Source organism: Acanthochromis polyacanthus, chromosome 5 (genome assembly GCF_021347895.1).
Source record: "Acanthochromis polyacanthus isolate Apoly-LR-REF ecotype Palm Island chromosome 5, KAUST_Apoly_ChrSc, whole genome shotgun sequence".
Taxonomy (NCBI): domain Eukaryota; kingdom Metazoa; phylum Chordata; class Actinopteri; family Pomacentridae; genus Acanthochromis; species Acanthochromis polyacanthus.
In genome coordinates this window covers 41,318,774-41,338,055 of record NC_067117.1, presented here as the reverse complement: position 1 = coordinate 41,338,055, position 19,282 = coordinate 41,318,774, and the positions used below count along the sequence as shown (strand labels likewise).

The 19,282-nt window shown below is 40.0% G+C and overlaps 1 protein-coding gene and 1 pseudogene across 2 annotated transcripts in view; both read right to left on the bottom strand.

Moving 5' to 3' along the window:
• Positions 1–19,282, bottom strand: part of LOC127533929 (zinc finger protein OZF-like) — a 180,198-nt gene that overhangs the window by 33,909 nt on the left and 127,007 nt on the right. The gene's annotated exons all lie outside the window — the stretch shown is intronic.
• Positions 728–18,636, bottom strand: LOC127533932 (zinc finger protein OZF-like; annotated as a pseudogene).

Genomic DNA, 19,282 nt, shown 5'->3' with positions numbered 1-19,282 from the left:
TGTCAAAACCAGAAATGTTAAAAACAGGTGAAGCTGTGCTGCAGTTTCTGCTGGTTAGATAAAGGTCTTATGCTATTTATTTCTTCTGTTGTCACCACATAGGTCATCTGTGTGATTTGTTAGTAGGATCTCATTGTGTGGTCATACAGCACATTGAACCCTTGTATTGTCTTAACGTCCTGAACACTCCTCCTGTCCTCAGGGTCAAAAATGACCTGCCTCCACTGAGCCTCTAAAATAGAGCAGCTTAATGGAATTTTTAACCAAAAATATATTTTACATGAAGAAACAACCTGTCATGCATCACACACTTTGTGAATGCCTGTTTTTGCTTCCTCAGAGGGTAGAAAGACTGTATTTAATGAGTGAACACCATTCATTTTTATACCATTGTTCATGCTGTAACTGTTTTCTTTCTTTAAGTAGAGGTTTATTATCACTATTATTGCTGCTACAGATACTGCATAGGTGTAAACATTTCTTGTTTTGCAAGAGATAGTACTTCTATAGCCTAATAAAGTACCAGAAATGTGCAGAAATGAACCTGAAATGCATTTTTGAAGGGAAACAACAGTGTACAGTATACTGTACAATGGAATATAAAACTACAAAACTCAACTACAAAATACTAGAATTCTCTCATCTTTTGAATCATTGCTCCCACTGACAAGCAGCATAACCTACATCAATCATAAGAATAGAAAAAAATAACAGATTCAAAGCAAAATATTCTGAACATATTAAGCTTTAATTAACACATGGAGGACGGACTGCAACTGTATTTGTCACACGTGCAGCACACAGTATTTGTTTTACAGTCATTCTTGGATGACTGAAAAAAAAAATCTGATCTCTGACCTGCTGGGTACTGAAACCTGAAAACTGCCCTCATGGCTTCAGCAAAGAGAGAACTGGTGGTGTTGTCATGTGCAGCACCTTTCTAACCTCTGAACACATTCCCCGTTAGTAAACGATGCTTTCAAGAAACGTGTCATTTGTTTGAAACTGCTAAAACTTGAGATTTGTTGTGGATGGTTGATGTGGCACCTGCACAAGAAAGTTTTAGTTTTTGTGAGATCAATCAGTAGCACACACTCAGTTTCTGTGTGTGTGTGTGTGTGTGTAGCCCTCCTACTGATATATACATTTCATTTTTATGAAGAAAACCTCAGGATAGGAGCTCAATCAGCGTGAGCTACTAAATTACCCTCGGATTCTGAACACACACTGTGAATGCGGGCAATGCTCTCATGCTAACTTTCATCTCAATTAAACAGTGAAACTTACCTCTTGCACTAAACACATGAAAATACCTGCGACTGGTCTGTTAAAATAACACAGCAACATTTATTCACTGAACTTGATGATAAACAGGTTAACCCGAGGTCACGCACCCCAAAATCACCCAGGATTGTGTCTGTTCTATGGTACCAGGCCTTTGTGTCCGTTGAAGCTCGTGAAAAAGCACACAGGGAGGGAAAATCCAGCTTCGCTTCCAAAAAAAAAATAGAAAAGTCCAGCCTCAGTGTCCAAACAGAAAAGTCAGGCTTTAGCTTCCAAAAAAAAAAAACCCACAGTTCAGTTTCACTCCGAAAAAAACTTCTATCCAACCGTGCTCACGTCTTTTTTTCTTACAACTTTACTTAAAGTTTCAATGATCTCAAACATAATTATTTTCACTACAAATGTAATTTTTTTAACCATTCCCTACCCATTTCAACAACATACAAAAAAGAGAGGAAAAAAATGTGTATCAATACTTGTAATATTAATAGTACAGCAAAAAAAAAACTTCATAAAGATAATAGTTATTAATTAGTAAACACAAACAGTCCAGACAAGAAAAACAAAACAAAGCAAGAACAAACAATAACAAAAACAGGGTGTGTGTGTGTGTGTGTGTGCAGTCACCTACAAGCTGTCCTTACAGATAAACTTGTGATATAATGATGTTATATCTGCTCCAACAGATACAAAATAAAAGGTTACCAGATACGGAGAAACTTGTCCTTAGAACCTTGCCATGAAAGACGTATTTTTTCTAGCTTCAAGTAGTATAATGTATCCCTGACCCAGTGTTTGAATGAGGGGGGGTTGGGGTGTATCCATTGTGTTAAAATAAGCCTTCTAGCTAGTAGAGTGATATATGCTATACAGTTCGATTGAGTCTTTGGCAGATTACTGTCCTCAGGTTGGATTCCAAAAATGGCTGTAAGAGGGTTTGGGGTAATTGGTCTTCCAAGTCTTTTGGACAGTGCCTTAAAAATGGGTAACCAGTATTCTGAAAGTCTTGGACAATGCCAGAAAGTATGAACTAAATTTGCAGGGGAGTTACCGCATCTATTGCAGGAGTCAGTAACTGATGGATACATTTTTGAAAGTCTGGCTTTAGATAGATGAAGTCTATGTACTATTTTGAACTGGATCAGTCCGTGCCTGGCCCATATCGATGAGGAATGTATTCTTGACATTGTATTTGACCACTCAGTATCTTTTAAGTTAATATTTAGATCAGTCTGCCATGCTTCTTTTAATGCGTCACAAGAAGCTGTTTGATAGGATGAAAGCTTCAAGTATAGGATAGATATTGTGCCCCTCAAGGATGGATCAGCTGGGATCAAAGTGTCGAACGGCTGCTGTTCAGGAATTATTGGAAATGATCTGGTATGATTGCGAAGCCAATCTTGAACCTGCAAGTATCTTAGAAAATGAGAGTTTGGTAAGTTAAATTTTGCTCTAAGCTGGTCAAATGAGCCAAAAATATTTGCTATGTACAGATCCTTAAATGCCACCATTCCTTTCTCATGCCAAACCTGAAAGGAGTTACAGTGAAATGAGGGAAGAAACTGATGATTTGCTAACAGTGGGGCACAAATTGATCCTTCATGCCAGCCAAATTGTCTCCGCACCTGAGTCCAGATACGCAAAGACTCGTTCAGTCAGGGGGCAGATATCATATGCTGTTGTGCAACAGGCATTGTTGTACAACAGAGCAGGTAAAGATGTTGGACGAGAGATTTCTGCTTCAATCTGTAGCCAGGAGGGTGGACTGTCTTCTTTATAAGCCTGAAGCCAATATGCTAAAGCTCTCAAGTTACACGCCCAGTAATAAAGCTGGAAATGCGGTAATGCCATGCCCCCTAGAGCTCTAGGCCTCTGTAGAAATTCCTTGCGAAGACGAGGTGGCTTTTTTATTCCAAATAAAATCAGAAATAATCTTATTATGGTGTGAAAAGTAAAGAGTTTTTTTTTTTTATAAATATGGGTACAGTTTGAAAAAGATATAAAAATTTGGGTAAAATGTTCATTTTTATTAAATTTATTCTGCCAGCTAATGAAAAAGGGAGTAATGACCACCTATCAAAAGTCACTTTGGTATGTTCCAAAAGCGGACCAAAATTGAGCTTAAAGAGATCATGAATTCTTTTAGCTATGATGACGCCCAAATATGTAAAGCAATCAAGAGCTACTTTAAAAGGATAGGAGTCAGATGGATAAGACTGTGCAGTCAGGTTTAATGGAAAAAGTTCACTTTGGGAAACATTTATCTTATAACCTGAAATTTCACTGAATTTCTGAAGACATCTGGGGGTCTGTTATATACAAAAGTAAGTCATCGGCATATAATGACAGTGTATGCTCCACTTCACCTCTTCTAATGCCACGCACATCAGACAAAGATCGCAACGCAATTGCAAGAGGCTCCACTGCAATAGCAAACAGGAGGGGGAGATCGGGCAGCCCTGTCTTGTGCCACGCTGCAGTGGGAAGTAAGGAGAACTGGTGTTATTGGTACGAACAGAGGACAATTGAGAGTTGTATAGTAACTGTATCCAAGCTATGAATTTGGGTCCAAATCCAAATTTCTCAAGACTCTGAAAAAGGTAGTTCCATTCAACTCTGTCGAAAGCCTTTTGGCGTCAAGAGAGATAACTACTTCAAGCAGTCTTTGATTAGGTTCAGGGGAATATATAATATTTAAAAGTCACCGGACATTAAAAAAGGAGAGACGTTTTTTAATAAACTCAGTTTGCAACCGTGCTCACTTCTCACCGCCTCGGTACCTCACAGAAACCTTTGACGCTGTCCTTCTTTACCTGGCGAGCGGCAGCCCTCGGTTGTCGGGTCTTTAACTCACAGTTCTCCACTGGTGTTCAAGATTAACTGGTGATAGCAGGGTTTCTGAGACAGATGTTTCGTCGGCGTGGCTTTTCAGGACCCCTTACCTACTGACCAGGAAATAAACAATGGGACAACTTCGTCTATAAAATGAGATTTCTGCTGTTCTATACATTTCGGTCTTGACAAAATAACTTGAAATAAGAGGCGTTCTCATTTTAAAAGTCATGCGCTGTCAGGCTACATGAAAGAAAAACTACGTCACCGCGGTTGGAACATAGACTGTGGAGCCAGTGGAGCTGCGATCTCTGTTTACTGTTAAAACCTGTTAAAGCAGCAGACAGGAGACCAGCACACGGTGTGCACGTTATTGAACAAGAGTTCACCAAACCGGGTGATAACAGAAGGCCGAAATGTTGCAGTATAGCATTAATATATTGATACAGTATTGGCAGGTTTAGATCACATTGCAGCTACACTGTCGTATTTAAATAACACAAACGTCAAAATTTGACCAAAACAGCCCAGCAGTATTTAAGGTATTGGATTTGAAATGCAGCAATTTAGCAAAATTCACAGGACATTCATGTTCAAACCAGCAGCAGAACTTTGTTGTGTCATACTACTCTAAACTGACACGTCACTGAGAAAAGACACCAATTCCTTTCAGTATGTCACATACACTGGGGCATTAGCTTGGGTAACTGAACAGGAGATCTGTCAACAGAAAGATAAACCTGATGCAGCGGCCCGAGTTCAACTCCAGCTCACTGCTTTCTGCTGTAGGTTTTCTCCCTACTTTTCCATCCGTCTCTCTACTTACCTGTCAAATAAAGTTAATAAAAAGGAAAAATAACATTTATTCACAGCTATTGGTAGTCATAAGTATATATAAGTGTAAAGGTGTTCAGTGAAGAGGCAGTTTTTAGTCTGAGAGGGAATCTGCAGATGGAACTCATGGTAGAACAACTCAGCAAGATGATCTATTTGGTCTGTTTGTATTCATTCTTATTTTACTGTTTCACGTCTTGAGTTGTGAAATCTTGTTTGAAACAGCAGCGAGCTGTATAGTTCAAGGGTGGGCTCGTTAAGGTTTTGTAGAATAAATATAATCGTCTCTATTATTGTTCTACGTCTTTAGAAATAAAAAAAAATTAATTTTGTGTTCTGTAAAGTCAGTGCATTTAATTTACAATGCATTGATTCTATAGAATACAATGTTGATTAACTTGCAATGCCCCAGTAAAATAAATAAATCCTGAATAATGGGGGAAAAATTAGATGAAGCATATCGATGTTCTGAAGGCTGGAATGTGAAATCTCTGGTTAGAATGTGGTCAGATGGTTTATATGATATCATTGTTTTACTTAAAATCTGTTTAAAAGGGGAACAACTCAGGTCCAACTGGTTTATCGCAGCAAGCTTTGAAAACGGTATTAGAACTTCTCTTGCTGTTTTTGTCGGACTGAGGCCACAGACTGTCACCAGTTAATCTGATGGAGATCGTCACAGTCTGCCACAGTGAAGCGATATTTCCACTCCGTTAGGTGGAAGTCCTCATTAAACCGAGTGTTTTACTGGTAGATTGAACAGCCGTGAATCCAAACAGAGCAATAATGACAATGTTAAAGCTGACAACAAGAACATTTTGGAACAGCTTATTGACGTCTGTGTGTTTTGAACAGGCATCGGTACAGTCACCTATGCTATGTATTGCCGTTGTAACAGCTGTCTCGCTCACTGAATATCACCAGTTGATCGGAACGCCAGTTAATCTTGAACACCATTTGTAGCCTAAAATATTTACCATAATTAATTTGTGCGAAACCAGCTACCAACTTACCTAGCGCGGAAGCAGCCATCAACAGCACAGAGGGGAGCGGTGATGGAGAAAGGTCAAACTGACCAATAGGAACTCTTGTCTCTTCCACCAGCGTTGGCCCCGCCCATTTGGTTCAGTTAGATTCGCAAGCAAAACTTTTGAGATTGCAAGCAAAACTTTAGAATTCACAACCAAAACTTTTGAGCTTGCAAGCAAAAATTTTAAACTTGCAAGCAAAAAATATTAGTTTTGATTGAAGTTAAGTCAATATGTTCTCAAATTATTATATTTTCGTTTGCAACCTGTTCTGTTTTGATCTCAACTTTATGTTTTTGGTCTCAACTCTCTTTTTGATTGATTGAATAATAAAGAAACAAAATTCACTCCATAATAGATAGATCTGAATCCTACGGTCAGTAATCTTCTCAATTAATTATGATTAATCATCAGAGAATCACTGAACCAGCTCTGCATCTAATGGGTTCCTGCAGCCCAGAGGGATCTAAGGAGCGATTAAGCTGGTAATCCAGGAAATTCGCCCTGCTGCTCACTGCCTCCATCCAGACATCTATCCCTCTACCACTGATAATTCAGTTAACTGAGTAACCACTTTGAATGGTTTAATTAATTTACCAGTCACGTCTGTTAACGACAGATTTCCTCTTAATGGATTTTGCAACGAAGCAACAAAGACACTAAACAAGAAATTAGACCTGAATTCTGTGAAGCCGGATCTCAAGGACTTTAAGTTTGTGGAGGACTTCATGAACTTTTACTGAACCCTGCATGGAGAAATCTTCTTGGCAGGGGTTCAGTCTGTGTCCAGCGTGCAAACGCTGGTGTCGTTGTAGGGTTCCTTGTTGGTTGGACGTTGGTCCAGACCGGTCAAAGCAGCACTGTTCACCATTGGCAGAGTGCTGACAAGTCTGAGAGTTTTGTCCATCTGTTCCGTTCTGCTTGGAAAACAAACACACAAACACAGAGAACGTCAGTGTTTCCTGCAGCATTGAAGAACTGATGCCTTGCCTGAGATAGAGAGCACCCCAAATGACATCTGAAGACACTTTTACCTGTTGGAATTTAACATTCAGTTGTCTGATTACGTCACAATTCCTAATCTAACCTACTTCCCCAGATTAACCTGGACCAGATTTCTGTATCAAAACGAATACAGGTTAGACGGAACGATAGCTGATAATGTGTTAACAAAATTCAATTGACCACAGTTGTTCAAAAGTTTTGAAACAATTTTGCAGCAATAGCCAAAATTAGCCAATACATAATTGTTTGTACACTGTGACTGAGACCAGTCTTTACATACCTCACTGTGACACTGATTGAATGCTTTCTTTCTGGTGTGGATCTGCTGGTGTCGTTTCAGGGAACCCAAAGTTGTAAAAGTCTTCTTACACTCATCACATCTGTATGGTCTCTCCCCAGTGTGGACACGTTGGTGAACTTTGAGGTTTGCAATGTAGCTGTAGCGTTTCCCACACTGGTCACAAACGTATGGTTTAACCCCAGTGTGGGTCACTTCATGAGCTTTTAACAGTGAGTACAATACAAATGGTTCACCACAGTGATCACACACATACACATCACGTCCAGTGTGGATGCGTTGGTGACATTTTAAGCTCTGTTGGTGCTTGAAAGTTTTTCACAGGAGTCACAGTGGTACCGCTTTCGACCAGAATGGGGGCATTGATGGATCAACAACTGTTCACGTTGAGTACAGGTTTTCACACACTGATCACAGTTGAATGGTTTAACTCCACTGTGAATGAGTTGATGCCTTGTTAGATTATTCTTATGAGTAAAAGTCTTTCCACACTGATCACAGCTGAATGGTTTCACTCCACTGTGAATGAGTTGATGATTTGCTAGAGTAATTTTCTGAGAAAAAGCTTTTTCACACTGATCACAGTTGAATGGTTTACCTCCACTGTGAATGAGTTGATGGCTTTTTAAGTGACTCTTCCGATTAAAAGCCTTTCCACACTGATCACAGTTGAATGGTTTAACTCTACTGTGAATGAGTTGATGACGTCTTAACGCACTCTTGTCAGTAAAAGCCTTTCCACACTGATCACAGCTGAATGGTTTAACTCCACTGTGAATGAGTTGATGATTTGCTAGAGTAATCTTCTGAGTAAAAGCCTTTCCACACTGATCACAGTTGAATGGTTTAACTCCACTGTGAATGAGTTGATGATTTGTTAGATTACTCTTCTTAGTAAAAGCTTTTCCACACTGATCACAGCTGAATGGTTTGTCCACAGTGTGAATACGTTTGTGAATTCTTAGCTTTGTTGCTGTGATGAAAGTCTTGCCACATTGCTCACAACTGAGTGATTCATCTCTTTTTGCTGTTGTTGCCGAACCATCCTTATCCTCCTCAGAGGTCTGACATCTCACTCCATTGCTGTGTTTACATTTCTGTAGCAAAAGACAAAGATAAAAACAGAGGCAGTGATGGAAGAGCAATCATGAAAAAATTGAACCTAAAAGTCTCAATTTCATGTAGTTGGACACGAGGCTGAAACAAGATCAAGAATCTGCAGACGTGCTAGCAGCTTTGTCATTAGAAACCTAGAAATGTGTCAACAGCACACTCACAATGTCAACAAAACTATTTTCACAGGCCGATAGTTTTCAGCTTTCTGCACAGTAGTTTTAGAATATTGGGTAGTAAAATCTGTCGATCACAGTGAAAAGCAAAGCAGAGCTGGGACTGAATGTCAGTGCATGGTTGAATTCAGAGTGGTGATGGCTTTTGGAAAGAAACTGTTTTTGAGTCTGTTATGGATAGTAAGATCCAGAAAATGGATACTGTCTTTACTATACCCCAGAGACAACTTGATGTTAGGGTTAGTATTGTTTAAGAAGGCGTGAAATTCCAATAAATCTACTTCTGTGCCAGACCAAAACAAACACACATCATCAATGTAACGACCCCACCAGATGATGTGGTCCAGAAATCTGTTCTTTTCATGATTAAAAACAAAGTCGTCTTCCCATTTACCAAGGTACAGTCCTGCATAGGAAGGACTATAGCAGGCCCCCATGGCACAACCTTTTATCTGTTTGAAAACCTTATCTTGAAGGTAGTGTCTACAGATACGGACCCGTACCCGTAGCCTGTGGCCTACGGATACGGCACTTTCCATTTGCCAGACAGATACGGACCCGTACGCGAGTCTCGCGAGTCAAGAAGCTGCTAACCACTGCAAACTGTTGAAAGGTAAGCAAAGGTTAAGGTTAGGGTTAGTGTTAGGGTCAGGTTTAGGGTCCATACCTGTAGTACCGATGCTACGGGTTCGTACCGCTAGCGTCTACCGGGAGTCACGTGACCAGATCTCGAGTATCTGAGTACGGGTCTGTACCTCTAGCAACTACCTATCTTGAAAGATAAATACGTTGTTATTTCAGGTCCATTCTGTTAATGCCAGTAAAAATTCACTAGGTGCTGCTTCAGATTCTGACCGAGTGTTTAAATAATGTTTTAGTGCTGCCAAGCCTTGTGAATGCTCTATTGTGGTGTAGAGTGATTCTACATCCAAGGTAGCCAAAAAGGCATCAGTACCAATGCTGTGCAGTTGTTTAATTTTGCTCAGTACATCTGTGGTATCCTGGATGTAGGCAGGAAGTGATGGCAAAAAAGGTTTGATGAAATAGTCAACATACAACATAACCCGGGCAATTTGTTGTGCAGCAGTTACACAAGCGTTCACCATCAAACAACAAAAGCAACAAAACAGTAAAAGAGTTAAAGGAATAGCAACGATTAAAGGAAATGTTTTAAAAATGTAAAAAACACAGTAAAACAATTACAAGCAAAATAAAAGCCATTTAAAGAAAAATCAAACAAAACATAAGATAGACAGGGACATCAGCAGCAATCTTGGTCATTTAGTCAGACGTAGTAAAAGTTTTCAATAAACGGCCACCGATGTAATCAGGTAGAGGACTTTTCTTTGGTCTGCACTGTTTGAGACACCAGATTACATTTCCCACATCAAGAAAGGGATTCTGTGGAGAGGCTGACATGAGACAGTTTTTAGTCTCAGCATGTTTAGCCCTAAAATCATGGGAGTCAAACCTGACATAAAAACTGTTTAGACTTTGAGCCAGTTCTAAATCAGAATTATAACCACTGAGCTGAACTCTCTCATTGACACATTAATTAGTCCCAGTGATCAGATTCATGCCGTCCCAGACTGAACTGAGGTTGTTCATTTTGAGCTGAGACTCAACTTTGTCTTTGTATTGTCTTTTGTGGGTCCTGATCTCCTACTTTATTTCCTTCTGCCGGTTATACAGATTTAGTGCATTTCCTTCTCTGAAGACTGTTTTCTTTCTGTACAGTAGGTCTTTAAGCTTCTTAGAAAGCCATGGCTTAGTGTTTGGATATAGTTTAACAGTTTTTTCAGGAACAACACTGGTTTCACAGTCTGTGACCAGCTGCTCACAACATCAGTCGGTTCAATATCAGCTGAGGACTCCTTAAACACGTCACAGTCAGTAACCTCCAGACATCCCTGCAGAGTGTGACAAACTTTCACTCTGATGTTCTGCACTTTGCCTTGCTTCAGTACAGTGGTAGACAGGGATAAGGAGGATGCAGTTGTGGTCAGAGGAACCCAGAGGAGGGAGGGGGATGGACTTATAAGCACCTTTCACATTGTTGTAACAGATCAAAGACTTTGTCTCATCTAGTGGGACATGTGATGTACTGATGGAAGTCTCTCAGTGTGTGTTTTAGTGTGCAGTGGTCTCTGGATGACCTGATGGATAAGCCCACAGGGATTTATTTCACTGGCCTTTGGATGGATATAGACAAGTTTCACAAAAATCTGGGGAAATTCATCAGGCAGATACGGAGGGCACAGTGAAACAGAAAGCAGTTCTAAGTCAGTAGTGCAGTTTCTCCAGGACAGTGTCAGATTTGCACCAGCGCTGTCCTTGTCCATTTGGAATACCCACTTGTGCCCAAGCTTTCATTTGCTGGCTGATGTTGCTTCAATATTTCCACATAATATTCTATCCTCTTGATGCCATCTATTTTGTGAAGTGCACCAGTCACTCCTACAGCAAAACACTCCCACAACATGGTGCTGCCACCCCCATGCTTCACAGTTGGGATGGTGTACTCAGGCCATCCTCAGCCAGCATCTTCACGAGGTCGTTTGCTTTTGTTCTGGGGTTGATGAGCACATTTCCCTCCAAAACAATCCTAACCTTAACCAATCTCCATCTTGAGCAGTAGGATGGCTTGACATTCCCATGGTGTTGATCTGTGCATGTAATTGTTTGGACAGATAAACATCAAACCACAGCAATCTGGAAATTGCACCCAAGGATGAACCACACCTGTGGAGGCCCACAAATGTCTTCCTGATGTCTTGGCTGATTTCTTTAGATTTTCTAATGTCATCACACAAGGAAGCAGTGTGTTTGAGGTGTGCTCGAAAATACATCTTAATCCATCAAAAGCTTTCAAAGCCAGGACATCATTATCTTGAAGGCATAGCAATCTTAGTGTATGCAAACTTCTGATTGTGAAGAAAGTAATAAAAATTCTATAAAAAAAAATCTCTTTCGTTATTCTGGCATTTAAAGATAATTTTGGTCATCAGGAGAAGCATTGCCAGATTTAATGTCAGATCGTGTAAATTTAAAAAAGGGTTATGTGTCGTTTATACAGTGTAAGTAAACTTCTGGGTTCAACTGTCTGAATTTCTTGAGAAGGAAAAGGCTGGTAAACTCACAATGCTCAAAAGTATTATTCTCTACCAAAGAAAGTGCTGCTCTTTACCTTCCTGAACAACTTGCTCGAAAAACAAGACTTTTCTTCCGTTACTTATCTTCATCACCATGTAAGACATTTTCATAAAGTATGATCAGCAGCTAGTTCAGCCTCAAACAAAAAACAAGCAGCTTCCTAGCAGTCCACCATTATATCCTCAGTACAGCTGAGGGCGGCATGGCTCAGTGGGTAGAGTGGCCGTCTTGTAACTGGAAGGTTACCGGTTCGATCCTCGGCCCGTCGAGCTAATGTCGAGGTGTCCCTGAGCAAGACACCGAACCCCTAATTGCTCCTGATGGGTTGTAGTTAGCACCTTGCATGGCAGCTCCCGCCATCAGTGTGTGAATGGGTAAATGTGACATATCATCATGTAAAGCGCTTTGGATAAAAGCACTTTATAAATACAACCATTTACAGCTGCTTCTGCAGAGCTACATCTCTCCAGCCAACGTCACCTGGCTTTGGTCGGCCCATCTAACCAACTGGAGCAACTTTAGACATTTGAAATAACAAATGAATGATAATAATGTTACAGTGGTATGTTTCTCACTTTTTGTGAAGAATCCATGTTTCCTCCGTTGTTGAGCTCAGACTAAACGGCTGCCAACATTCCTCTGCTCCTCTGTCAGACTCTCCTCCTCCTGCCAATCACCTGTCACATCAAACACATCTTCATTAGGATACCACTCTATACACAAGTGTCAGAGTGTCCCATATGTTCATCAGCCAACACAGAGGACACATTTCAACTCAATAGTTCACTTTTAGCTCTTTTCAGTTTCACCTAAAACTGATACAAATGAACTTAAACTGTTAAAAATAAGGAACATAGACAGAAAACAGACATGGAAAAAGAGAATAAAGAGAACATAAAGATGCTACTGCAGGTGATTCAAGACAGGACTGCTGGTAGAAAACTGTTCATGCTGTAAGTTAGTGAATGTATTTTACTGCTCAGTGTTCAGGCAGCTCTCACTCTCTGTTCTTTGCACTCTCCCATAAACTGCTTTGCACTCTGTGTCACCTGTACCTTCAGAGCTCTGAATAAAAGAACAAAAGATTTATTGCAAAGAACAAAAAGGTTTTGTCTCCACAGCAGCTTGTTATGAAAATGATTGTATTTGATGATTGCATGTTCTTATTCATTGTAATACTGTGTGATGTGTGCTAAAAGAGAAACAAGGACATGAGCTATCATCAATATTATTTCATCTTACATGTCTAATTTAAAATATATGACATTATATAAATATGCACTACTGTTCAAAAGTTTGAGGTCACTTAGAAATGTCCTTTTTCTGGAAATCAGTTCTTTTCAATGAAGATAGCATTAAATAAATGATAAATCCAGTCTAGACCTTGTTAATGTAGTAAATGACTGTTCTAGCTGGAAACATCTGATTTTGGAGATTCGCTTCAGGTCTATTTTCTGCGCCGCTGCTTCAAAATTCGTGAATTTTTGTAAAATTCACGAAACTTCACGTAAAAATTCACGTAAATTCACTGTCATTGAGAAAGCACCAGACAGGAAGTTAAACCGGAACTTTCAAAATAAAACACAATGCACGACCTCTGGGACGTAAATTTTTTCCTATATGTTGTTATTACACCTCCGGAGGCACGAGCATCAGGTCAACAGGGTCCCAGATACAACACAACGCCATGGACGAAGAGAAATTACCGTTTTTTTATATAGAATAAACCATACAAAATTAACTATTGGATAAAGAAAAGCACTCATTTGAGATCAAAACATAAATCATGTACTCAACCATGCTAGAAGTCTATAAATCACAGAGCAATGTGGCTGGGTCAAGCAGAGCAACCTTGTAGAAGCGAAATGAGGTGTGGTTTATTTATTTTCTGTTTATATCATGTGTTTTTATCGCGTGATATCGCTGTTCACACGAGAGCCTCTCTGAGGAGCAGCCCTCCCCATCCAGACGGCGCGCCGCTGCGCTTGCTGTGTGCTTTGACTTTCGGAGCAAGACGGCGGCGCTTCGTTCCATTGTGCGGCGCGATCGCGTTATGTGGAAATTCGGGGTAACCAAAGGACGCATCTCCGAATCAACCACCCACTCACTGCTGCGAGTATTCAATTTCCGAACGTGAAGGCACAAGCCAGCAACAGTAATAGTCATGGTAATACCGTATACCCCAGTAAAATATGAAGGAAGTTTGACGGTATCAAAATTTGGAAACCGCCCAAGCCTAATCTACATACACCACTGTTCAAAAGTTGGATTTTCATATTTTACATTTCTAAGTGATCCCAAACTCTGGAACGGTTGTGTATGCGTCAGTAGACTGTTTTCTGCTCAAGTCTGCTAAAATTGGATCCAAGCTGTTAACCTGCACACCAACTGACCTATAAGAGCTGCCACGTTCATGTGCTGGGGATGCACATTTTGGATAACTGGTGGCCTTAACAAAGAACTGAATTATCATTTGCATGAAACAAAGCCAGGAGACATCATGATGTGACTGGTTCAGCAGGCTTTGAGTGACACTGAATTAAACTTCTGCTTCAGGAAAACATGAAAGCTCTAACCAGCAGCCATTAATCGTCACAGGAGACTTTTTGATGCACTTTACTGGCTAAACTCCCACAATGCCCTCTGCTTGTCAACACGGAACAGATTTAAGCCCAAGTGATGTGGTGTAGATAGGTATTACAGCTAAAGTACAACCTTATCTGTTAGAACATTTACAATCAACTCATTTAATTAACTGAATGATGATTAATCACTATCATGCATGGAACAGTAGATGCAAAGCTACTGAGCATATGTGGAACAAAGAGAAGAAAGTCATTTGGCACTAACTACATGTTCATTGTGCTTCCAGTTATCCGTGTCCATGAGGGAGAATATTCAAGGTGTGGCGAGTGGAGCATGGGGGGGCTAGACAAAAATGTCAAGAGGCGGGCATGGATTCACCTGACAGCTTAAAATAGTTACCGACAACGCCACCTTGGTTCTTACAACCAAGGAATGGCACACAAGTTCACCACACATTTGAGACAGGAGACGTGGTTCAAGCACAATGCACTGAATTTATTGACAATCAATTAAAATCCTAAATAAAACAAGTATACTAAAACAGGGAGGGGGAGTGCAACAGGGTAGAGGCTGGCTTACCAAGTGGAGAGTGTCAACGGGAGAAGGAGTAGATCTCAAGGGAAGGGCACCAGGTGAAAAAGACACTGCACACGTGTGAAGGACAAACCAAAAGAAAACAGAAAAAAAACCAGGGTTCACAAGCCGAACAGGGAAGGGGTACCACCACCACAGACACCACCACAGCTGCTCAGCCTCTGGAAATAAAAATAACACAGTTAGTGGGGACTGTGGTAATGATTAATCATCTCTGATTAACATTGATTCTTAAATATTGTATTGATATGCTTATTAGGTGTTGTATTGATCTGAGCAATAGGAGGGTGTCAAACATCATTCCCACGCTGTGATTGGAATGAATCAAAGATGGATAAGACCAGATCAACATGAAGGAATGCAAGGCCTTACATCTTAATACCTTATAATCACCAGCTACCAGGCAAAGTGCCTTTTTGATTAGAAGTTGAGAGCAGTGGAACACAGTACACAGTAAACCCAAACTGCTCTGACCAGCGAGAACACCTGACTGCGGTCACGGCAGCTGCGCTTTAAAATAGCGTGCGCGTTTACAACGCTTCATACGGTAAAGCGAGGAATCTTCTACTGTATACTGTGGATAACTTCAAGCACCAATTACTCTAAAATGCTACAGTGAAATGAGTTGAAAACTACCACAGGGGGAGTTGAGGACATGCAGAACAATAGTCTGGTGGAAGTCACAGAAAACAAAATGTTTTTGACTTTTAATTAATATTTTAATTTGCCCATGAAATCAAGTTTTATTCTGCATGCGGTCTGTAACTTCAGCAGCAGATTCCAAAATGTTAAAGTGAAACAAGTTGAAAATTACACCAGAGGTAGTTGAGGACATTTAGAACAACAATCTTGTAAAGTTTGCAGAAAACATTTTGCTTTAGACTTTTTAATTATTAATTGGATTAGTTGAGGACGTGTGCCTGAATGCCCCACGAAGCGGCTTCCTCACTTTACTCTGTTTTGAAGCGCAGCTGCCGTGACCGCAAGTTCGGTAAAGTTGGAAAGATGTTCACAGATTCGGACTTCCAGCATCAATAACTCATGAGCTATACGTTGTCAAAACATAAACGATGCATCTTTCAAATCGTTGTAAGGTAGACAATGTGCTACAAGACCAGTTTTATCAAAAGTCGCTGTCTTTAAAGCTGCAGAAATAACATTGGCGTCTATGAGCAGCCGGCGGTGTGACGAGTGAACAGGGACCGTCTGCAAATAGCAAAACTGCTGCAACAGCGAAAAGAGACACTACACAAATATTCAGTAACTTCACTCTTACACACTGTTGAGCAGGGGTGTCAAACTCATTTTGGTCCAGGGGCCGCATATGACCTAATTTGATCTCAAAGGGGCCGGACCAGTAAACTTATAGCATAATTACCGAGAAGTAACAATAAGTCTAAGTTTTTCCGACGTTTTAGTGCAAAAGAGAACAAGTATATTAGAAAAATCTTTAAATGTAAGGAACTGTCCTTTTAAAAATTATATTAGAAACAACCAGAGATTAAAGTAAGTGCAATTTCAACAACACTATGACTCAGTTTAACATTGATTTGTGTGCACTGTGCATTACAATTGATCACAGTGATTGTACAATGGCACAACATATTTAGTCACGGGTATGTGGAATTTAAAAACATAGTCCTGGAATTTTTAAAAAAAATCAAACTTATCAACACACGTTTTTACCAGCAATGTCAACATACATAAACTCAGCCTTCCATCGCTTTGAAAGGCTCTGTTTTCAGAATCAACTTTTCTTTTCACCATTGTTGAGGGCTAGCTTTGACGTTACAATAAGGTTGCAGACAATAACAGACGCTTGACTTGAATGACGCGATAATTGCTTCCAGCTAACCTCTCATTCAGCAAGGCAGCTGTTGCGCTGCATTATGGGATCTGTAGTTTGTGTGTTGTCAGCGTTTCATATCGTCAGACAATTAATAACAATAATAATAAATCAATGTAAAATTATCTCGCGGGCCGGATATAATTGTATTACGGGCCGGATATGAGTTTGACACGTGCTGTAGAGCCACCAAAGTAACTGGAATCATCAATGGGCTCCTGCTGGTCATACTACAACTCTTGGTTAGGTGCTACATGAAAAATCTGAATTTTAAGGATTTTTTATTTTTTATTATTATTTTATTAGTAAAAAAAAAAATCTATAACTTCACTCTTACACACTGTACAGTCACCAAAATCATTGAAGTCATCAATTGTCTCCTGCTGGTCATACTACAATTCTTTGTTTGTTGCTAAATCAAAAATCTGAATTTTAAGGAATTTTTGGTGTCTAATCAGCATCTTGATATGGCACACCTGTGAGTTGTGTGTGTGTGTGTGTGTGTGTGTGTGTGTGTGTGTGTGTGTGTGTGTGTGTGTGTGTGTGTGGTAAAGTGCGTGTGTGTGTGTGTGTGTGGTGTTAGTGTGTAGTGAGTCCAGAGTTGTGTCTGTCACTAAAGCTGCTCCTCTGTCTGGAGATGCTGGAAGTGCTCACTATCACAGATTTGTGAACAATATGAGAGAAATGGTGATATTGTGTATGAGGAAAAAGTTTTAGATCTGAGTTCATCTCATAAAAATGGGAGCAAAAACAAAAGTGTTGCGTTTAAATTTTTGTTGAGTGTAAAATATACCACATACATCAAGAAAAGTGTCATCAAAGCTAGTTTACTCAATCCATAAACTTCACATACAAGCACACACACTAAATTTTGTACACAACATCATATGGCAATAAACAACCCAAATGTAATAAAACTGAGTCCCTAAAAACAGTGGGTGATCATTTTTATCTGTTAAAAAAATCTGTCCCAACAAAACAAATTCAAAACAATGGACAGTTTTTCTGGAATTATTTTTGAAACAGTTTCTGATCCTTACCTCAGACCAAAACCCTCTTATTTCTGATAAGAGCCAAACTTGTGTACAGCCTCTTCCACTGTGGCTGTTGCACAACACACAATACCAAAGGATATTTTTGTATTACTAATAACATAGAAATTCCTTAAAATTCAGATTTTTCATGTAGCACCAAAGCAAGAGTTGTAGTATGACCAGCAGCAGCCCATTGATGGTGTGTAAAATTGAAATTATTGAATATTTGTGTAGTGTCTCTTTTCGCTGTTGCAGCGGTTTTGCTATTTGCAGACGGTCCCTGTTCACTCGTCACACCGCCGGCTGCGCATAGACGCCAATGTTATTTCTGCCGCTTTAAAGACAGCGAATTTTGATAAAACTGGCCTTGTAGCACATTGTCTACCTTACAACGATTTGAAAGATGCATCGTGTATGTTTTGACAACGTATATCTCATGAGTTATTGATGCTGGAAGTCCGAATCTGTGAATATCTTTCCAACTTTGACCAACTGTGACCGCAGTCGTCACACGCGGTTAGCCGCCCTAGCTTCCTCCGATGAAACCAGGCATTTAACGTGTTTATACCGGATCCTATCCTAAATGAACCATGTGTAGCGCGATTACCAGTGACCCTTCTTCTTCTTCTTTAGTTTTATGGCGGTTGGCAAAAAACTTTAGGTTGTATTTAAGCAGTGACCTACCCGCAGCAACGTGAACGCTGTTATGAACGCTCCAGCCTGATACCTGAAATGTTTGAAGCAAGCAGCCGACACAACAAAACGACCGGAAGTGGAGCGATCGGAAGGGGTGTGGCCTCAGCCTCCAAGAGTGAGAGAGAGGGGGAAGAGAGATATCCTCGAGTTTATTGTCAGCGAGACACGGCTGACAACCCACAGTGATTTTAGAGCAGAACTCTCCTGCTAAAAAGGCTTAAAACTGCTCTCTGTTGCAGAATGAATAGTTGTAATATTGGAGTCATTTTGCATGTTTGAACCAGAAACCGAATCTGAAGAAGAATAAAGACACGAAAAGTCCAACCCTGCAAGTTGACAGCATTGGTTCCTTTGGTTTGTTTCGTATAAATCCATGTTCTGGAGACTGTCTATTAAGATATTTCAGTCATGATGCATCTTCTAGTGTACATATTTTTTAAAAACACCACATGAACATGTTAACAACTTGATTTTCAGCACAATATTTCCAAGCAAAAACAGTACATAAAGTCAAATAAACTCTGTTTAAGAGCTCTGCTTCTACCTTCGAAGCACCTTGAGATGTTAATTCAAGTTAAAGAATAAGGCTGAGGTCTGCTTTCTATCCAAAGCTCCATCTATTGGTATTCTCAGACTTTTTCATTCATCATTTTTGGTGCTTCAAGACGCAGTAAATGAGCTGTAACTTGCAACATACTTCTTTCAATAGGTTTATTGTTGATTTTGGAGTTTCATTGATGCTGTCAGTGTGAATTATTTCATCATTATTGGCTAAAAAGTTACCCAGTGTTTCACTAGGCATG